Below are 24,132 nucleotides of genomic sequence, written 5' to 3'. Positions count from 1 at the left end.
TGAAGTTCAATCTTACAAAGAGTTATTCAAATATATTCTAAACAAATTGAAGCAGTGAAGCATTGACATAGGAAATGACAGCAAGGCCCATGAAAGAAATGCTACATTTGCACATAGTAGATATTAATATAAGTTTGTGGCATTGTTGCCACAGAATCTGTCAAATGCCTGAATAGTTTTGCATCCTCATGAATTTTTATCACTTAGTTCAGCTTACTTCGTTGCCAGGATTTTGAATAAACATTTTCTATGTGGATTGAAGCATTCATCATTGGTCAGCGGTCACTCACTTGGTTTTTCTCGCTATAACTTAAATTGGAATATTGATCTTATGAAGTTCATACTGGATAATATTATGAGTAATCATAATCATGAAATTAAAAGGCTGACCAGAACCATGACTATAGAGCAATTATAAAGTGTAATTATGAATAGAATAGGGCCTAATGTGTAGAATCAATTAACATGCATTTCAGATTACCCATAAAGATCTTGAAAACCCCATAAATTTGGCTGTAACGAACATGCAATGATGAAAATGTACACTGAAATTATAAATGAAACTGACCTACTGAAAGTGCATTTCGGAAGTGATAATGATAGATATCTGGTGATTCTACAAGCTGGTTATTGGGAGAGGATAGGAGACAACACAACAGAGTGTTTATCTACATACATTCACAAAAAAGCCTTTAATTCCTGAAAATGTGACCAGGCTTCTGAAATTTAAGGCCATGAAAATAAGAAAATATTCATTTGGGTATAAAATTTGAGAAGTGTTCGGGCCTGTGAACCAAAGGATCGCAGTTCGATTCCCAGTAACGGCACATGCCTGGGTTGCAGGCCAGTTCCCAGCAGTGGATGCACAAGAGGCAATGGTATGTTGATATTTCTCTCCATCTCCTTCCCTTCCCCTCTAAAGATAAATAAAATCTTTTTTAAAAATTTGAGAAGCGTTGATGTCTACTCTGGTAGTAATTTAAGATGTAGAATTGGGCAGGGGCCAAAATATATGACAAAGTGAGCTTAGTAAATTAAGAGTAGTGGACTCACCGAGAATAAATATTTCCAGTCTGCTCTGTCATTTACTTAGCTACGAGAACTCAGGCATCTAACTTTTCTTCCTTGTTTCTTGGCTTTATCATCTATAAAACTTCCTAAGGTTCTGAGCTGTAGTTGTAAATAAAAATGTTTTCTAGTTAGGACTTAAGAAATAGGTAATGTGATTCTGGGAATGTGAATTTATGTACCTCTTTTAGTTTTTTCTCTTGATTTTTTATGTTTTATTGTTGATTCTGTTACAGTTGTCCCGATTTTCTGCCTTCACTTCCTTCTGCTCATCCCACTCCCCACCTCCACAGCCAACCCCCACACCATTTCTCATTTCAATGGTGAAGGGATTAGTCAAAGAACATATATGGAAGACCTATTTTTTTCTCTTGAAGACAGTATTGTTTGTGTTGCTAATGAACTAAAGTCTTTAATTCCCAGCTTGAATGAGAAAATGAATATGATTTAAATTTGTACATACAAATATCATTCATGTTTTACCTAAATTTTCTAGTTAGTATGCACATATATTTTTTATAATTTGTCTACTAAAATCTATTTCTGACTTAATCTTTTAGTTCTTTAAAAAAATATGAATTCTTATATTAAGATACTCATACTAACTAGTCTATATTTGCACTACAATTGTTTATTATTTCCTTTATTAGGAAATAGAATACAAGTTTTTAGAGATAAGTAAAAATAGACTTAAATTTGCTGAGGGTATTTTATTTATAGCAACTGTAAAGTCTATAACACCAACGTAGGGAATATATGTGACAGTGTTTTAAAAACTGGGCAGATACAGCTTTGCTTGTCGGGACAGTGCTATCATTGCCTTTGGGAGGGGGGTTTCCATGACTGTTTTGTCAAAAGTCCTGAAGTGATGTACTGAATTGTTAGTGATTTTAGAAAATCTACATCTTAAAGCTCCATTTTAGAACAAGAACAGAAAAAGACAACTCTGTGATAATCAATGAAATCAATAAAAAGAAGAGGTGAATGAACAGCTGGGGGCATTCGGAAGGTAATAGTGTTCTGGGATTGTGGATGTAGCACAAGGACCATCTTAAGACCAATTAGGAGAAGAAATCTTGTCTAGATATTACTGTTATTCAACTTGCAACAACTTCATTTACTTGGGTTACTTCAGTGCAAGGGAAGGAAATATACATACAGATACATGTGTATATATGTGTGTGTATATACGTGTATATGGGTATATATGTGTGTATATATGAGTATATACACAATGTTGGCAAAAGTAGTTTCACATCTACTTATATAGAAAATAATACAATAATTTATAAATAATACAAGAATAAACTCTGAGTCTTGGGTACTTACAAGTATGAACCTACTTTTGCCCCACCCTATGTATGTATGCATGTATATGTGTACATGACACACACATGCTTTTTTAAATCTAAAGGCAAGGATTCCATTTGGATGGTGAAATGTTGAAATTCAATTGTCAAGAATGGCCTAGAGTCTAAAGCAGCTTCTTGTTAAATGAGGGTGGAGGTTTCCAGGGCACACCTGGTACAGTGAAGCACACATTAAGCTTGACAAGAAGGCTTTCCCAAACCATTTTATTTTGCTCTAAAAAAAAAAGTCTTTTAGTTCGTTTTTAAAATTTGCCAAAACCTAAATCAAATGCCATTTCCTTAGCAATTATATGTGGAAGGATATAATCAGCGCAGCCTTCTGAAACGGAGAGACCAGTAGCCCTGCCTTGGGCCCTTTTCCACAGTTGCTTTTGTTAATATACTAATGAGCCATTGTCACAATGGAGCCAACCTGGCATTAGCACTTACAATGAATTTGCTGCAAGAACACTGCTGTTTGTAATTAGCTCTTCATTACACAATCAGGCTGATTTAGGGAAACTCTCCTATGATTTGCTCAGCAAATGAAGCAATATAATTACACCTCGCTTGAAATCAACAAATTAGACTGCTGTTTGCAATTGGCTATATTATGTACTATTAGTGCCCAGGCAATTGCAGGCCTGTTGCTTCCTTTAACACTTAAGTAAAGTAAGTTTAATTAAAGCACTGAATATTTTGTATATGTAACATCAGTTACATAGTGGTCACGATTTTTATAATTAAAGAGGCAACCCAAGGTATTCGTGTAAAATATTTTATATTAAACTCAAGTGTTGGCCATTTAAAGTTCTTATGATAAAAATTAGAAGCTAAAAGCCAAACCAGATGTAATGAAACATATCTTTTTGAACCAAAATACTTTCTAGCCAGGACACATGAGAATTGACTAGGATTCAAATTAGGGTAGAGCAGAATAATGAGTAATTCATCCAGTTACATGTTTCTCAGCACTAGATATTCAGTACCTGTCAGGTGGAAAAATGGCTCATGTGAGGTCTTTCTTCTTTTCTTCTTCTTTTTTTTTTAACATGTACATGACTCGATGTTTTTTAAAGATTTCATTTATTTATCTCCAGAGGGGAAGAGAAGGAGAGAGGGAGAGAAACATCAATGTGTGGTTGCCTCTCGTGCACCCCCTGCTGGGAACTGGCCTGCAACCCAGGCATGTGCCCTGACTGGGAATTGAACCCCAATCCCTTCATTCGCAGACCCATGCTTAATGCACCGAGCTACACCAGCCAGAGCTAAGGTTTTTCTTCTTGTCGGGTGTTGACTCTGGAGAACTTTACCCACTGGTAATAATCATCGGGAGAGGTAGTTGGTAGGAGATTCAGAGAAGTATTGACAGATTTACCAATAAAAACACAAGACAGTTACTTTGGATCCTGTATTTTATTTGGCAACCTTATTATAGGACATTTAGGATATGTTCCTCAGTGTTAAATTCAGAAATACTTATTGTATACACACACAAAAATTAATTGCCCCAAAAATAATGAATTAAGAAAATAATTGTCAATCAGCCAATAAGTTTTGGTTAGGATTGTGCTTCTCAGCACTGTACACTTCTTTAATTAAAAGACTATGTCACTTCATTTTTATATTCCAAATAGTTGACACTTAGGATGAGTATTGGTGATGTCAGTATCACTGAAAAGACTCTTTGTATCTTCCCTTAAAATCTACAACTCTTTGCATATCTATAACCCAAAAAGTATTGCTCTACTCAACACACCGGCCCGCCTGAGAGACACACATTGGTATATCTGAAAGCGGACATACTGGAACACGTAGAGGAGGAAGCACAGAAGGAAGCACTGGGGCGGCACCCACAGATGTGGTTCCTGTAGGCTGTGGCTGAGCCCACAGCCCCAGCTCACAAGCAAGTAGTAAGAGAGTCGGAGTGGGATCCCACACTAAAGACTAACAGTAGGGAAAGAAGCAGTACTAGAGCCCAGGAATCCAGCCCCCACCCCCTCCACCAATTGCAGAAGCCTGTTAGCAGTAACAGAGACAAAGCAATGGTTTCCTGGCTACAGCACAGGGTGCTGGTGGCCATATGGAACTAGGGAACAGCATGGCAGGACCATGAACCTGGTTCCCCACAAACGACCACATCCTTCCACCACAGGGGTGGTGCCCAGAAACGCAGAGGAAAGAGACACAGTAGGAAGACTCACCTCCAAGGGCACCCACCGAGGTGGTGACTCCCACCAGGACTCCAGAAGAGCAAGTAGCTCAGGCAAGAGAAAACAAAAACTTGAACTATACCACCATCTACTGGAAAACAAAAGAAGACCTCTGATGATCAACATGCTGAATTGTAAAATCAAGTATTCCAATAAGAAAAAGGTTCACTGCTTCAAATGCACCAGCAGAGAACAAACAGTCAAGCGCTGTGAGCAGCCAAGGAAATAGGGTAACGCAGGAAGGAAAATGCTTATTTTTCAGAAACTAAACTGTAAGTCATGGAAGATTGTAATCTAAATGATAGAAAGTTCAAAACTGCACTCATGAAGAAACTCAATGAAATACAAGAAAACTCAGAAAGACAGTTCAATAAGCTCAGAAATAAAATGAGTTAACAAAAGATGCACTTTTCCAAAGAGATTAAAACAATATAAAAGAACCAGAGAGACATTCTGGAGCTGAAGAATGCAATAAATAAGACAAAGAATCCACTACAAAGCAATGGACATACAACCAAAAAGAAGAGAGAATTAGCAAGCTCAAAGATAGATATCTAGAAACTAGGTGGGAGAGAGAAATAAGATTTAAATAAAGGAAAGAACTCTGCAAGAACTATCAGACTTTATTAGAATGGGCAACATAATAAAAATGGGTATCTCAGAAGAGAATAGAGGGAGAAGCAGAGAGCCTATTCAAAAAAATAATTGATAAGAATCTCCTAAGTCTGGAGAAGGAACTATACATTCAAGTATAGAAAGCTAACGTAACACATAATCATGTCAAAAGAAAAAGACCTCTCCAAGACACATTGTATTAAAATAGTCAAGAGTGAATGACAAAGAATGAATTCTCAAGTCAGCCAGGGAAAAAATACAGAAAATTACAAAGGAAACCTCATCAGATTATCATCATATTTTCTTTCAACAGAAACCCTGCAGGTCAGGAGACCATGGAATGTTACATTTAAAATATTAAAAGATGGAAATCACCAGCCAAGAATAACGCATCCAGCAAACTTATCCTTTAGATGTGAAGGAGAAATAAAGGCTTTCACAGACAAACAAAAGCTGAGGGAATTTACTATCACGAGATGTGCATTTCAGAAAATGTTGAAAGTGGTGTTTCTACATGAACTAAAAAAAAAAAAAAACTACACAAAAGTTTGAGTTAGTTGTCAAACATACAGACAGATGCAGAAAATTGCAACTCTATTTCAGAGTAGTGTTAAACATTTAATTAAAGTACACTGCTTTAAAAAGCATTAAAACAACTATAATTACTGTAATTTGCTAAAAATGCCCCTAATAATTTTGAGAACAAAATCATAAAAGGAGAGGCAGAAAAGGACAGAACATATACAGGCAAATGAGGAAATGATGATAAAGAACTTGCAGAAGAAAAAAAAACCTCATTGATAGAAAACTGTATGCAACCCTCATGGTAACCACAATATAATAATTCATAGCTGAGTCACAAAACATAAAAAAAGAGGCAACATAAAAACATCATAGAAAAGCACTGAACTAAAATAGTGTACAGAAACACAAGGGGGACAAAACCCCAAAACAATGGAGTTAGAAAACAAAGATAATATGGCATATGAAAAAATGTTCAACATCACTAATTATTAGTGAAATGCAAATCAAAACCACAATAAAAACTCACCTGACACCTGTTTGAGTGGTTATTATAAAAAATACAAGATATATCAAGTGTTGGAAAGGATGTGGAGAAAAGGGAATCCTCGTACCCTATTGGTAAATTGAAGCCACCACAGTGGAAAACAGTATGGGGGTTCATTTAAAGAATTAAGAATAGAACTATCATATGACCCAGCAGTTCTTCTGGATATTTATGCAAAGAATGTTAAAATGCTAATTCGTAAAGATATGTGTACTCCTATGTTCATTGCAATATTATTTACAATCGCCAAGATATAAAAACAACCCAGGTGTTCATAGATAGATGAAGGAATGAAGCGGACGGGGTCAGACACACAAAGGCAAACTGCTCAGACCTGGCTGCACTAAGGGTCTTACTTATCCTAAGAGAAATAAGTTAGATGGAAAAGAACAAAAACCATGTAACTCCACTCATATGTAGAATATACAAAAGAGTAACAAACTAAAAAAATGAAAGAAAAAGATAAATTCATAGATATAGACATCAAAATGGGGGTTACATCAGGGGAAGAGGGTGGGGCAGGGAGAAACTGGTGAAGTCGTTCACATATACGGTAACGGAAGAAACTCGACTTTTGGTGGTGGGCCCACAATAGAGTATACAGACATTAAAATCTAATGTTGCATACCTGAAATTTATATAATGTTATTAACCAATGGTACCTCAATACAATTTTTTATTTGGGAAAAAAGAAGAGTATCAACAATAGTTATTGAATAAATCAACAAACAAAAGAAGATTTGGTGACTACTATTTAATAGTAGACTGAGTCTTTTTTTTTCAGATTTCATGTATTTATTTTTAGAGAGAGGGGAAGGGAGGAAGAACGACATGGACAGAAACATGTATGTGTCGTTGCCTCTCTAGCACCCCCTACTTTGGGACCTGGTCTGCAATGCAGGCATATTCCTGACTGGGAATCAAACAGGCAGTCCTTTGGATCTCAGGCCCCTGCTCAATCCACTGAGCTACACCAGCGAGGGCTGAAAGAGTCTTCTGTGGTAGAACACTGCTCTTCAAAGGTCCATTGCTTTAGAGCCTAATGTCAATTCCTCTTTCTATGAATACATGTAGCTTTTTAAACAAGTGGTAGGTGCATATGTGCAGGTTGTACGTGTTCAATTTATACACATATATAACCTCTGAAGGAAATGGGTTCATTGTGCATTCATGATACTTCTATCCTACTTTCATGACATCTAGTTGTTTCACGACAATTTTTGGTTAAAGTTAGGAAGAGGCTTTCCTAACTTTAGGAAAATGATCCTTCCCGAGTTGCTGAGGCATGAACAAATTATTTTATTTTTTAATTGTGTTCATTGAGATAGTCATGGAATATTTAGAACTCATTAAATGTGCTCAATGAATTCTGCTCATGGTGCATATGATCACGTATATTTGTGTTCTATCCCACCCACCACCTACACGGTTCTTCATTCCTAAGGGAGGAGCCAGGATGAGATTAACGCCTTGCTTGTATGGCTGACAGCCAATGTTTCTGAATCGGGGCTCGTATTGAGCTGGACAGGAGGACCGCATTCTATTGTTTCTTGATACCCTTTCCTTTGAGGTGATGAGGAAGTTGGCAAGTCAGTGCAGATCCCAAGTCCATCCTGGGTGGTGCTGGTTCTGAGGTGTGCTCCCTCCGCAGACACAGTGAAATGAGCAGTGAATGCCATGTCGGTGAACAACGTATTAGACTTGAACTTTATAGTTTTTAATTTGAAGAGTATTGCCTCTTCTGGTTCCTTTTTAAAAAATTATTTAAGGACGTCAACATTAGAGAGTTAATCCCCCCCCCCCCAAACTGTCCGAGTTAAAATGTTGGAGAATTAGGTTGTACTAAGTATAAGATCTGCTGATCCGAGGTTATTTTTCCACATAGAAACTATCACGTACATGTACTTTAAATTTGTCTCCCCCCCCCCTGCAACTTCTACATTTAAGAAGAATATTGACAATAATTGTTCATTAGTGGATATGTTTTAATGATTTGTTAAAAGGAATGAGACAATGTATTACTCTTCAAAATAAAAATTATAAAGCTGAAGTCTAGTAAGTTGTTCAAATCAAATGCCAAAGCAGTTCAGTGTTAGTGGATGTGTTTCTTTTGTTTTATGGGAGCTTTTGTGTCCATTTGTATTCTTACAGTGTTATGGAAAAGTGATTGTTTTCATGAGGTTATCCAGAAATCTTTTTATAAATTAAAAAAGAACTGTCTGGTTGAAATCTTTCTTATCCCTGGTGGCACATTACTTTCCAGTGCAATAGTAGTGTTTTATCAAAGAAGCTTGATAACATTTAGAAAAATGGAATATTTGTCTTTAGAATTCTACTTTTTACTTTCCAACAATGGCAGCTAACTGCTTTGGATTTTAAATTACGCTGTAAGTGTATTTCATTAGTAGAAATTATGTTCCTGAAAGGTACAGTGCTACTGACTTCATTGAGAGACTTCCCAAGTTATCTTTTAAAATGACAGGTTTATAAATCATTCTGCAGAGAGTGCTGAGCCTACCAGTTGAACACAGATTCAATTTCAAGAATGTAAGGGAAGATCACTGTAGTAGTCACAGGGACAGCATCACAATGCTAAGTACGTTGAACTAAGCCAGGCAAGCAACACAGAACAAAGCCTGGAGCTGCCCAAATAGAGGAGAGAATATAAAGTTCCATCCTTCCTGTATGATCACAGACCATAACGAAATGGCCCATTTTATGAAATTCATGTAAAATAGAAGTGGCATCAAAATTATTATTTTTTTTAAATTTAATTCTTGTTCAAGTACAGTTTTCCGTCTCCCACTCCCATCCCAGCCAACCGCCCCCCCATGCTTCCCACCTCCCTCCCATTTCCACCCCCCTTAGTTGTTCTCCATGTGTCCTTTATACTAGTTTCTGTGAATCTCTCCCCTTTTCCCCTGAAATTCCCTCCCCTCTTCCCTCTGGTCCCTGTCAGCCTGTTCTGAATTTCCAGTGTCTTTGGTCATATTTTGCTTGCTTGTTTGTTTTGTTGTTTAAGTTCCTGTTAAAGGTGAGATCATATGGTATTTGTCTTTCACCGCCTGGCTTATTTCACTCAGCATAAAAAATTATTCTTATTGAGCTGGATAAAGAATATGGAGAAGAGATTTTGATATCTGAATTTTTTTGTGGGGGGACTGGGGATTCTGTGCCTGTTTATAAGAATTGGTCTCTCTCTGCTCCCTGAAAACCCCAATACTGTTTACCAATACATTACCAGTACTGTTAGTACGGCTAATACTAAACAGCTTTAAAAAATTGTTAACTGGATTTTCCTTCACAACTAAATAAAATTCAGCTGCATATCTCCCTTTCTGTATGTCAATTTCTAAAGTTTGTATGTCATATGCACAGTATAATTTAATTCAGACATAAATGTAAAGAAACAACTTATAAGAAGCAGTTTAGGGTGGGAGGTGGTGATGTGGGGGCTGAGGGGAAGTCATGGGGGTAAAAGGAAAACAACTGTATTTGAACAACAATAAAAAAAGAGCTAGCTACAGTATATTGTGAAACTGAGAAATGTACATTGCAAATTATTATATTAAACATGATATCATCTGAGGAAAACCAAAGGAAAAAGTTTTATTTCTTTCTTTTTTTCTTTTTTTAAAATTTATTTAATTATTCAAGTACAGTTTTCTGTCTATGACTCCCATCCCATCCCCTGTGCTCCCCACTCCCTCCCATTTCCACCCTTCTCAGTTGTTGTCCATGTATCCTTTATAAATGTTCCTCTAAATCCCTCCCCTATTTCCCCAGAAAGTTTTAAATAATAAAAGATAAAGAAAAAAAGCACAGTTTGTGTCAAGGTGTGGTAAAAGAGTATGTGTATACTTTCATATGCATATAATAAGTTTATAAGGAGACAGTGAAAGGTAAAATTGACTTCAAAGTTATTTTGAAAACCAACTGAAAGCATAAAAAGAAATAAACTATTTTTCTAATTTAAAAACATTCGCAATGGATAGGAAATTTCACATACCGCGAAATATGCTTTGGAGATTAAAATTAAGTGCAGTTTATCACTTATACAGGAGGCCATCACAAAGCTAGCTCCTTGAAGATTAGATTCTGAATGCCATGAGGAATACTGAAATCAGCTTTATTGTTTTCCAATTTTAAAATTAAAATTAGCTTTAAAAATAAAATCAGATGACATTACAATTCACTAATTATGAGTCAAGCAGCAAAACTATATAGAAGCCAGAATTATCTGTAAGAAAGATAAAGCTGCGTGTGAATTTCATAAATTTTCCACACTTGCGTGTGTGCATAAGAATGTGTTTCTAAGTGTCCATGTTTTATATAGAGAAAATGAAAGACTAAGAGTTAATATGGAATATATTGATTAAAATATGAACTTCAAAAAAGACAAGGAAATTGCCCTGAGTAGAATCTCCTCTCTGACACAGTGAAAAGATTAGTTGTGCTTTCTCTCCATCTTCATTCATTGTGAAATGTTTTGCACTTTTGTTTCACTTCACAAAAGGAATAGCTCTCCTGTGAAAGGCACGCCTGCCACTGTTCCGAAACGGAAATGCAGTCAAGGTTGTTGATAGCCCTGTGGGTACGTCTAGTACACGCATTCACTAAAGGCTTCACTTCCCAGAGCCATGCCTTCAGAAGCGAACGCTGTCAGTTTTGAAGAAAGTAATCTTTCTTCTCCAACATTTTCCCCCAACACTAACCTCCACTGGCTCTTTCTTTGTGCGTAGCTCTCTTTTTATCTCTGTACCTTGGTTCATGCTTGCCTACCATTTAGGGATGGCCACACAAGCCACAATTTCTAAATGTGACACCACCTTCAAGGAAGGATTATAAATTCTAGGTGCCCCACAAAGTTCTCCACATCCTCTGCTCTGTTTCCGGAGCCTCCTGTGGTGTTTATAGTCTGATATTATATATTTTTAAGAGATGTGCTATTGTCGGGCCTTGTTCATCCACAAGACCACACGTGTCTCAGGGATAACAAATTTTGTCCCCTACTTACCATTGTATTATAGTGTATAAGCTGGAGATTCATCATTTATCAATGTGTTTTGATTGTTTCCTGAAAGATCTTTGTCCATATTTATAGATTTTATTAGGAAATCTATTTTGTAAACTTAAAATGGACTCAAATTCTTTCTTATGGAATGTTACTAATATTATATTAATGTGATAAATACTAGGTAAGTGCCAGAAAAAATTAGCCAAATGTTGAACTTTACCTAATACTTACTGATTCTTCCAATCCTTACCAAGACACCAGATCCTATGTAAACATTTGTTAGACTCAACAGACACAAAGAAAGCAGGTAGGTAAGTAATAACTAAGGACTGGGAAGTCTAAATTAGCACAATTAATTTTCTTTCCTCTAAAATTTTAAAGAGGCACAAATTTAGGGCTTTTAAAAACCTGTTTGACACTGTTTAAGCCTTCATAACTTTCAGAAAAAGTAAATGACAGAGCCTTCCAAATGGTTTATTTTCATAAATCTGATGACAAATGGCATAGACATAAATGAGAAAAGCAAATTTTTAATAACTCTTTGCAGATAAGAGAAAATTTTGTTGATCAAAATGAATAAAACTGGTATTATAAATAGTAGGTTTAAGACAAGGATTTTTTGTTTAAAAAGCAAGTGTAATAAATTAAGTCTTCATTTAAGTGTCTATCATGTTTTGTTTTTTCAGGTGTAGTCTGGAATGTTTAACTGGTGAGTGAAAAAAAGTCACTGATTTAGCCCAAAACTTTTACTTTTCTGAAAAGTTAATGAAGTAGGAGAGCATTTCATATGGCTAGATAAGAGACACGTACCTAACGTCTTTTCCTTGTGAAGCAGAAATTGACAAGAATAATATTTACTTAATAATACCTTAAAAAACACATTTATTTAACTTAGATTTTTAGAATATTGCATGGAGATCTGAAAAAGATTTCTTAGATCTCTGAGTTGCTAATATGAATATACACTACTCAGCGATTTCTGGAAAACTTGTGAAATTGAGGAAGAAATACAAAATTTCTGAAAACAAAGTTATAATACTGAAGTTCAACTTGTACTAAAATCATACATCATGCAAATTAGAGTTCCATGTTTATACAGCATACAGTTATTTTTAGTTATTTTCTCAATAAACATAGAAAAATTAATTATAGAAAGTTTTAAAAAATAGAGACTTGCCCAAAACAAAATTCCATGAAATCCTTTGACTAAACACTATTTATGCTTTATAATATATACTTGTAGTTTTATATATATAATACATCTAATATATATAATATAAAAATAAAATATATTTTGGTTTACTATAAATATAAATATATGCACGCATCAATATTTTATTGCTAAAACTGATTATTTTGTGATGACATAAATAGTTATTTCATATTGAATCCACAGGCAAAACAATATCTGCTTCAATTGCTCTTCTACTCAGTGGGTAGATTAATTATATATTTAGGTCATTTAAAGAATAGTTGCAACAAAATATGTGTTTTTAATAATAATTGATATTTGCTTTCAAAAAAAGCAAGAGAACTATCATGATGAGAAAATTTAAAACTTAGATTTTCTTATACTAACTCTAGTATTACTTATTTTGAATAGGTGAAGTGTAGTAACCATTTCAGTACTTAACGTTTCTCAATAGGTCAATTTGGCTTTTCCATAAATAAAAACAGAAAAGTTGGCAATAAGAACCTCAGTGCAAATATTTATAGAACCAAGTTGAAAAACACAAATTCACACAATTATACTTCTACACCATTAGATATACTTTTCAAAATTCTTTTTAGGGATTGAATACCCTTGTTGACTTGCTGTGCCATGATTTGTTTAACTGATTCCTGAGTATTGGGATGTCAAATTGTTTCCAGTCATCATTATGATAGAAAATGCCAATATATTTTTTATGGTTTACTTTATTACAGTAAATAGTACAGAAGCTTTGCTTTACTACTCTGCCTTACTTTTCATCTCAACACATCACTCAAGCAATAAGCAGATTGCTAAAGGCAAATCTCTTTTGGAAAGGACAGTGCCAGCCTCTAATGGATCAAATCTAATCATGTTTTCCCCAAATTGGATGAGGATGCTCTGAACAGGATATGAAAAAGGATAACTCTCAATTCATCATCTGCCATATCTCCCATAAATGCCATTTAAATATTTATTCATTTTATTAATAAAATATCAGTATCCCTGATATGTTATAAATTTGACAACTAATTTTAACACGAGTCAGTCAGAATAATTTCTCTTTTTTTTAAGATTTTATTTATTTATCTTTGGAGGGAAAGGGAAGGAGAGAAGGAGAGAAATATCAATGTGTGGTTGCCTCATGCGTCCCCTGCTGGGAACTGGCCTGTAACCCAGGCATGTGCCCTGACTGGGAATTGAACTGTGATTGTGTAGTTCGCAGGCCTGAGCTCAATCCACTGAGCTACACCAGCCAGGGAAGGATGATTTCTTAAGTAGACACTGACTAATTGTTTTCAATAAGTATTAACTTATTGACTTCTTTTGTTCCTGTTCTATTATCCTAAGTTATGACTGTTTAATTACTTTCTTAAATTTCTCTCCATAAAAAGTAAATGCTAAAAGGTACATATTGTTTTTCATGTGGGATTATTTTATCATCACGTTATGTGAATGCGGTAAAACAAAGTTTCACAAAGCATATACTGTGTTAGAATAGCAAAAAAATAATCGGCGAATACTCGACATGCAATTAGAGGAGATAACAGAAAGAGTTAAGGACAATGAACACTCCACAGAAGAACAGAACAATGCAAAAGTAAAAGAAGACAGCCTATGCCATACTGGCCACTATCATGTTGGAAAAGAAAAGACAGAATAAGAAATACTTATTTTTTGAACAGCTCATTCATTTTCATTCCAAAGAAACGTAGAACTCATGTGGGACAAAAGTTCTCAGACTTGCAAGATTGGCACGGGGCTCTCAATGCTTTAAAGATTATGCACCTTAATATTACAATTACCTTTCGGAGGACAATACTGTCCTCTAAATTAGCTCTCAAATCCTAGTTTTACCTTTGCTTGTCTTAACCCTTTCATGGATGTCACGGAGATCAACTAATTTCTATTACATGTAACACCAACTGTAATGTGAAGGAATTAACATGAATAAACAAAAATGAGCTCACCTGTGCTATGGTCTGAATATGTTCTCTCAAAGTTAATATACTGAGAACTGAACAGGTGGTGGTAGGTATTGAGAATGGGGGCATTTGAGGGTGGAATAGGTCATAAGGGTGATGGCCTCATAAGTGAGATCACTGCCCTGACTAAAAAAGCCTCAGAGACAGCTAGTCTGTCTCTTCTGTTTGTGAGGACACAATAAAGCTGAAATCTGGAGGAGGGCCCCCACTCAAACGCACAGGCACTCTGATCTTGGACTTCTCAGCCTCCAGAAGTCTGAGAAATAAATTTCTGCTTAAATAGAAAATTAATTTAAATAGAAATTTAATTTCTGCTAAATTTCTGCTTTTATTAGCCACCCAGTTTATGGTATTTTCATGGTAGCAGCCCAAGGAGATTAAGGAATATATAAATGTGAAGACTTCTAAAGAGTTTGTATCAACTGTCACAAACTCTTGAATATAATAATCTTTAATAATCATACAGGCCTACAGAATCCATCTTACATGGAAACACAGACACATAAACATACCTATGGATGCTTCCTTCATACATTAATTACATCTCAAATTTCACATCTTCATACCTATCAAACTTTTTACTATTATAGTAAAGGTCAAAGGATTATTACTAATTGTATAATAGATATCATGGCAGAAAAAGTCAGCATTAAAAATATGATGCTGAAAGACATAGTGTGCATCATTTTAAAATTAAGAAAGAATATTTCTAAATTCCAAAAGGATGAGTCTTAATGTTTCTGATTCTGAAGGTAAGCATACAAAATTCACTGGATTACCTATTTCACTACTGCATTATAAAATGCTCAAGGGGAAAATGTTCTTGTAATTGAAACACTCTGACAATTATATAAAAATAAAGTAGGATTCATGCAATTCTATGACTACTTTCTATTTTTGCATTTAAGCCATGACAATACAGCGTGAGGCAAAAGTAGGTTTACAGCGGAGAGTATGCAAAACACATCATTAATTCCTGTAATGTTATTTACTAATTATTGTGTTATTTTCCACATGAATAACTATAAACCTACTTTTGACCCACCCTATATAGTCCCATTGTAAAACCTCACATTTCCTAGAAGTTGGGACTCCAATTTCATTGAAACTGAACTAGGACCATAGTCAAAGTTGTCATAAAAATAATTCTTCAGAAGCGTGGTTTTATTAAGAATTAGTTTTAAGAAAGGAATAAATTATCATTGGGTTTGGGCTCTGAATTGAAACTATGTCAGAAATCCATCTGACTTATTTTCAGAAATCTGTCCTTTGGTTGATAGTTGTACACAAACTATAGGAGGCTATAGCTATTCTCTGGGTGTTAGTCAAGAAAAGCAGTATAAACTCAAAAACAGTACATCAAAACCAGTAGGATGTAGAGGCTTAAGACTAAGTAAAATAGTCATTGTAGCTACACAGGCTTTAGACTGAAAGGCTCAGATTTCCTAGCCATACGGAGTAAGCACTAAGGGAAAAGACAGGTACTCAGCATCAATGAAGGAGGAATTGGGGTCATGGGGGAAGAGGAAGCTTGATGAGACAGTGTTTTTGTTAGAACAAAGAGAACTATACATATTCAAGATACACAATTTTTGCCTATTAGGGCAGGTATCTTTTCTGAGATTGGGAAGGCGGGCATGCCTGAGCGTTTCCTACAGCCTGGCTAGAATGGTGAATGGTGGGCGAAGGCCAGGGACAGCTTCACCCCTTTCTGCTTCTGTAAAGGTTGATCTGACCTCTGCAGCTAGTTGACATTTGCGTGGAGTCGAAAAACAAAGCGGTTAATTCCCAGTGTTCATAGATTCATTTCCACATCAGGGAAGCAGTTGCAGTGTGTGTATTAATAATTAATGATGTAGGCTGATTTTTCAGGAGATTTATATCAATGATTATATCTCTTTAAATTTTTTCCCATTTCATAGGACACTGTGCTATTTACTGCTTTTTAAATTTATAATACTTCACTTCTATCAATAACTTCCATGGGAAATTGGGGGGGAGGAATTCTTCCTTTTATTATTTATTAACCACATCAAGGCATCTTGCTTATCTCTCTACAGGAAACCAAATATTCATGATCATCACTCTTTCCAAAGCTCTGATATTTCAGAATATATTTTACTTTAGGAAAAAAGTATAAAATTGTTTAATGACACTGATGCTGTTAACTCAAACAGTAACAGGGTTGAGAGAAAATCACCACATGTTGCCGAGAATAATATGGGATTTTACTGTCACATTCTAACAACGGAAGTATGATATGAATTAATATCTAAATAATTCTGATAAAAATTAACATATAAATATAAAAATAAGCTATAAACTTTTTTGCTATTCATCCTTATTAAGTAAAATAATTTTTCAGTCTTTGTACATATTTATTAGTATCCATGAAAACAAAACTACTAATTATTTAAAGCTACAATGCATCTCAGTATTTATAACTATTGTACTAAACTTTGCATCATGAAAAATGTGGACTTATTAATGTAACTATTGAACAAGGAAAGATGGTGATGTCCTCTTTGGACTTACATTAATTACCAATTCATTTATAAATACAGAATGTTTCCAGAGAGAGTGAAAGCCTATTAGTATGAGTTTCTTTTGGGAAGATTCTAATGTCAAATGTTTTGTACTACCAATAATTTTGATAACACAAATTTAAGTAGTTTAAATGTGGGAAGAAACTGCTATGTATCCTAATACCTTCTTGTGTATTCAAAGAGACTGGAAACACAGATGGTGAGCACACCTTGAAATATAAATGATGTTGATAGCTGTCATTCCAGCGTGGCAGGTACCACTATACAAGCAGGCTGAACAAACCAACTGTACTGTGCACCAATCATTTCATACATAAGGACTCTCTTTCAGTAACCTCAGTGTGTGTCAGGAAGGCCGTTACCAGGATGCTTAGAAGGTAATGTAACTGCTTCAAATGCTTTCTTTCCCAAGTGAAATGGAGAAAATTGACTGAAGGCCTACTGCTAATTTCCACAAATAGTGCCTTTTTAAAAAAAATAGAGACACATGTTCTTAGTCACATAAATCTAGGGCCCTCATATTACCCTATGTGAATAAAAATAGTAATTGTTATAGTTATAATTCACTTTCATTAAAACATTAGAAGATATTTTTCAACAAAATTCTGGAAGATGTTAATGAATTATAGGGTTAACATAAAGTTGTGGCAAAAATAAATTCAGTAAATTTTAGAAATTCCTACAACTTCTAAGAATCAGATTAACCATATTTTGATTTTTTATCATATTAACCATGAACCATCTTTATCTCTTTAATCTGATATAGTTTTTCACTGAATTTTATATATAGTTTCTCTAGTAAACAGACTTCACACTAAAAACAAACTGGAATAATGTCTTCTTTACATCTACTAAATGAGTGACTGAATTAAAATTAAAATATAACTTAAAAGTAGAGATAATATAAAATTCTCACCACTCTTTAAGTTTTTTGGTAGAGCCTTGAATAAATTAACATTAATAGATAACTTGAATAATTAAGGACACTCCAAGAGTGAAAATCAAGTCCCTTATGAGTATAGTTAAATCAAGCCAAGCTGGTCAGGCATTCATTATCATATTTAATTGAGTATAACAGGATTGCTGATGGGGCTGTCACAGGAAAATCTTGTAGACAATATATCTGTCATCTTTGTACCCCAAATATTTTTGTACGCAACCTAAGAATTTTTGCATATTGTACATTTTCAATTAAGATAAAGATGCGATTTTTTAAAATAGATACTATGCTGCATCATTCAATGTATCTTTGTAAAAATAAAATGTTCATTTGGGCAAAGTCTTACAAAGACTGAAATAAAAGAGAAAGGGAAACGGAGAACAATTATTTATTGAGTATCTAGCTGTCACAAGGATCACCTTATTTAACTCCCACACAAACTCTGCCTGGTCTGTCCTAACCTAGTTCCCATTCACAGAAAAGGGAAGGGGTTTAGGCAGGTCAATGCTTTGCTCAAGTTCTCAGAGCTAGTTAAGCCACTCAGTTTCGTTTTCTTATGTGATCTTCACAGAAAACTAGGAGATGATTTGGAAAGACCACAGTTTTCGCTTGCTTTATCTAAATTACACAAGTCACCCGGTTAATTGGGTTTTCTCTAATGGAAATTTGTCAGGCTGCGGAGAAACTGGAATTTTTAGTATTTCTCCAGAAGTCCCTTGATTATTAATGTACCTTTAAGAATAATGATGTCCCCTGAAGATGAAAAGAACTTGATAATCTGCTACTCAGAGTTGTTGGAGTCTCTCTGTTACCTATTTTGTTTAGTGGAAAATTTGAGAATAACTATGCATAGGCTCCCAAGAAGCCCTAGAGATAGGTCAGAAAGTAACAGTGATAAGACAGAGAAAGACAAATATCATAAATTCTCACTTATATGGGGAATCTAATAAGCAAATAAACCAAGGAACACAATAGAAAAAGAGGCATGGATATGGGGAACAGACTAGTAGCTGTCAGAGGGGAGGAGGGAGTTGGGACTGGATGAAAGAAGGTGAAGGGCTTAGACAGAGAACAGATATGCATCACCCAACCATGTTTCAATGGCCAGAAGGAAGGTGGGTGGAGGCTGGGGATGGGGTGGGAAAAGGGGGGGAAATGGGGACGCCTGTAATACCATCAACAANTGGATATGGGGAACAGACTAGTAGCTGTCAGAGGGGAGGAGGGAGTTGGGACTGGATGAAAGAAGGTGAAGGGCTTAGACAGAGAACAGATATGCATCACCCAACCATGTTTCAATGGCCAGAAGGAAGGCGGGTGGAGGCTGGGGATGGGGTGGGAAAAGGGGGGGGGGAATGGGGACGCCTGTAATACCATCAACAATAAAAACAAAGTTAATCCCTGGCTGGTGTAGCTCAGTGGATTGAGCGTGGGCCTGCAAACCAAAGGGTTGCTGCTTTCAATTCCCAGTCTAGGGCACATGCCTGGGTTGTGGGCCTGGTCCCAGTAGGGGGCCTCTGAGAGGCAACCATACATTGATGTTTCTCTCCCTCTCTTTCTCCTTCCCTTCCCCTCTCTCTAAAAATAAATAAATAAAATATTTTAAAAAATAAATTTAAAATAAAGTAGCAGAGGAGGCAATTTTCAACAGCTTTGGGACAGATATGTGGAGGAGGGATGTGGCCCAGTTTTTAGAAGTGCTTTTCTTGTTCTCACTTTATTTTTTTTTCCTCTTAGGAGCCAGACACTTTACATGTTTTATTACAAAACTGTCATAATAAGGAGCTTCATAAGGTACATGAGAAAGCAGAAGTGGAGGGAACTTGCACCCCTTCCCAAAGGCCATGAAGCCAATAAGCAAAAAATAGATATTCAAATACACATAATCTGACCCTAGAGTCAGGGTTATTTTCATATAGAATTTTGGTCTTGCAAGAGCTGGAAACACAGATGTTCACCACAAATCTCTTCATGATCCAGCTGTGTTATTTTTTCTCCCAGAAAAACTTTTCAGCCAGAGTCAAACTTTTGTTCGTTGAATATTTCTAAGGGACTTTTTTCACCCCTTTCTAACAGAAATTGAGAACCTCAAGTTTTATTTATTTTCAGTTCTTAATATCTCTTCAGAGTATAATTAAAACGTCCCTTGAAATTCTGATAGAAGTAAAGAAAATTTTAAAATTTATAAGAAAATATTTGTTCATTAGTGTTTGTTTATCCTTTCCATCAACATTGGAAATCATTTGGAAAGGGAATGTGTTCTGTGTCTTTTGGAACTTTCTTGGGTAAGATTATTGAAATCACTGCACTTTGAATCTCCCGGGAAATCAGAAATGCATACTATCTGATGACTCAGGGTACAGCCTTCCTTACTTTTCCATGTGGTTGGCAATACCGTGCTACAAATTAGGGGAATGTGATAGCAGGTGCTTAGAAATTATGTTTATTAGATATGTTCCCATTGTATGCCAGTAGCTTCTTATTTGTTTATCCAACACCAACATCGAGCTTCTTAAAATTTGAGGAATAGGATGGTTCCTGTTCATGTAGTCTAAATTAGTTTCTTTCACATTGTAATAATTTACATATTTAAAATTCTAAAATAACACTGACTTATTTGATACCATTAATTCTTCCTCTGTACTTTCTCCATTCAAATCTTTTACCTTCCCATATGGATTTTATCTTTCCATTATGACTTATTTAAGAATGCCAAAATTTCTGGTTTACATACCTATTTGTAATCAAAGCTCCTAAGAGTCTCATTATAAAATGTTTTGGCATTTTCTGTTTTTCTGTGTTAATTGAACATGATTACTTAAACTTTCTACTTTATCCCTCTCACTTAACAAAGTATTACACTTTAAGTCATCATTAGGTATATTTATCCTTTTCTCTAAGTAATACTGTTTTTGTCTCAGTGCCTCAATTCTAAACAGTCCATAGATGCTCGACAGATAATCCATGAAAATCTGAGAGTACGCCAAAAAACATTATTTAGAAACAGATATTACAGAGTCAGAAAGATAAATTAAATTTTCGAGATATAGGATTGCAGTTCTAATAAATCCTTCATGCTGTTTTTTTTAAATATATAGTAATATAAACTCAAAACAGCAAACAGTGCTTTCATCAGTGGTTTCCAGCACTCACCCACAATACAAGTGTTAGAAAGAATATCGGCAGACCCTGCCAAGCAATCCACCACCATACAGTGTGAGTGTGTCACTAACTTAAATTCAAATGGTGAAATGGGAAGATAGAAAGCAATATTTTTTAAAGAAAATTGACATTTCATTTTTTTCAAATGATAAACTAAATAGATGTTTTTCTTTTTTAGTAATACTTTCATTTTAATGCCTCCAACAACCCTTTACTCAGTTAAATGAATGTTTTTGTAGTAAATTATAAAATATAAAAAATAGCCATACATCCATCATCCAGCTGTGTCAGATCTTGTTACTTAAGCCACAAATATTTTTGCTCTTTAGGAAGCGAAACTTTTGAGATTAAGCTGAAAAGTGCCATGGAACTCTCAGTGGTGTCAACCAAACCCTCTTCCTCAGAAGTACACGATAGACTGAGATGATATTTCAGCATTAACTTACGTGTTATACATGTCTATTCATTTTGTTTTCTCCATAAACAAAATTTATTAGTTTTCTATTTTCTAACCTTTTAGTAAATATGTCTATTCTTCATTTTTGCAATAAATCTTGTGAGAATTTGTCATTAAGCAGACTTTAAAAAGGAAACAATTATTGTTCTGCTAATACACGCATCATTATGTACTTTTTTACCATCTTCATGATTTCTATGCATTTTCATTATATTCTTTTTACTCTTTCTTTTTTGTAGTTATTTTTGAAGTATTTTGGATTGGTCATAAGTAATTACTTTTATCTTTCTTGAGAAAGTTTAAAACATTTCTTTCTTATTCATTTTTATTATTAATAGTGTTAGGAGAACGAACATGTTAAAACACCAATAAATTAGGCATAAATATACTATCCCATATTATCTTAAAGGATTTCACATGAACACAAAATCTAGGTCATGTCCTGAAATCATGTCTAATGTAATCATACGTTTTTGAATTTTGAATTTGGAGGATGATTAACAGTCTTTAAAGCACTAGAAATTAGAATAACCTAGAACAGAATGTTTTCAGGGAAAAATATTATATATGTATATTGCAAAAGCTTTCTGGTTGCTTATTTTTAAATGGCTACTTCTAGAAATAATAAACTCTTTATTGTGTGTGGTTTGCCACTGATGTGTGCTACGATTGATTTTTTTTCCTTAGAACAGGTAGCTAACACTATATCCAGTATTTATAAAACTAATTAGGTGTCCAACATGAGATGTAAGTAATTTCCTCACAAGCTCTTTTAGTCAATATAATGGTCATATTAACAATAGAAGGAAAAGAGCACCTCTTCAAGTGGGCTAAACACAAATCCCCAAAGGTGCTCAAATGCGGACTGTACAAGCCAGTCCAGCAAACTGGAGTTCAGACTGAAGCAGATAAAATCCTAAGGCCAAATTTCATTAACATAAACTAGTTTCATTGGTCAGGATTGTCTTTCGAATGTGGGATGTCTTTCACTTTGAGGTAATAACTTCATTAAAGGTTACTCTCAATTAATATTTTTACATATAACCTTTTAAATAAGTGTGTTTATTCTTTCACATAAAGTCTTTCTATGACACACACACACGTGTGCGCGTGCACACACACACACACACACACACACACACACACATATATATATAAAAAACTTATCCCTGTAGATTATATTATAAAGAATTACCAAAATGGAGCTCTAGCAATTTTGAAGTGAAAACATCAATTGACTCAAATATCCAGGACACCAGCATGGTGTGTTCTTTCACTCCAATCAGGCAAGGAAAGGAATTAAAAGGCATTCAGATTTAAAAAGAAGTAAACTAATTTCTAATAACAGATGACATGGTCTTGTATATAGAAAATCTTGAGAAATACACATAAAAATTAGAGCAAATGATTTCAGCAAGGTTGCAGTACATGTAAATATACAAAATAAATTGCATCAATATATACTAGCAATGAACAATCTGAAAGGGAAATGGAAACAATTCCATTTCTAATAGCATCAAAAAGAATAAAAAAGAAGGAAATTTAACAAAAATTCAAGAGTTGTACTCTGAAAACTACAAAACATTATTGAAGAAATTAAAGAAACCTAAATTAACGGAAAAACACCCATGTTTACGGGTCAGAAGACCTCATGCTGTTTTTGGATGGCCATACCTTCTAATTTGATCTATGGATGCAGTGAAATCCCTACCAAAAATTCAGCTGAATGTTTTTAGAAATTGACTCAGCTGATCTTAAACTCTATTTATGAGAGAGTAATAGATCCAGAAGAGCCAAAATAGTAAACTTTTTAAAAGTCTCCAACTGTTTATCTGTTGTCTTCAGTCCGCTTTTTATTCTCTGAAAGCTAATAAGAGGGTGTTTGAACCCTCTTAATTTTAATTTATTCCAAGTTAGATTAGAGAAGGCACACTGACACAGGACACAATTCCTACATACAATCTCTTCTCACTGTGTCTTGAACGTTTTCGACTTTACACATGATACAATGTATTGTTTTGAAAGATATTTCCTAGTACATAAAATATGCTAAATGATCAAAGCTGGAAGAATCACAACTTCCTGATGTCAAACTTTATTACAAAAATGCAGTAATCTATATAGTATGTAAAGCATAAAGATAGAAAATAGATCAGTGGACTCACTTCTGAATGAGAGTCCAGAAATATGCCCTTGCTTTAATGGATATTTGAGTTTAGATACAGATACATAGACAATTCAACAAAGAAAGAATAGTCTTTTCAATAAATTGTACAGGGACAACTGGGTATCAATGGGCAAGTAATGAATCTGGACTTCTACTGCACACAGTATGAAAAAAAATGAACAAGAGTCAAAATTTAAATATAAAAACTAATACTATAAAACTTTAGAAGCAAGAACATAGGAGTAACTTTCCATAACCTTCTGCTAGGCAATGGATTTTTAGACTTGACACCAAAGCACAAGAGACAAAAGAGAGGAAAAACATCAGAAAGTCCCTGCATAAGCCTTAACAG

Source organism: Sturnira hondurensis, unplaced genomic scaffold (assembly GCF_014824575.4).
Source record: "Sturnira hondurensis isolate 20B ecotype Veracruz unplaced genomic scaffold, ASM1482457v3 Scaffold0003693, whole genome shotgun sequence".
NCBI classification, from domain to species: domain Eukaryota; kingdom Metazoa; phylum Chordata; class Mammalia; order Chiroptera; family Phyllostomidae; genus Sturnira; species Sturnira hondurensis.
This window is presented reverse-complemented; position numbering follows the sequence as displayed.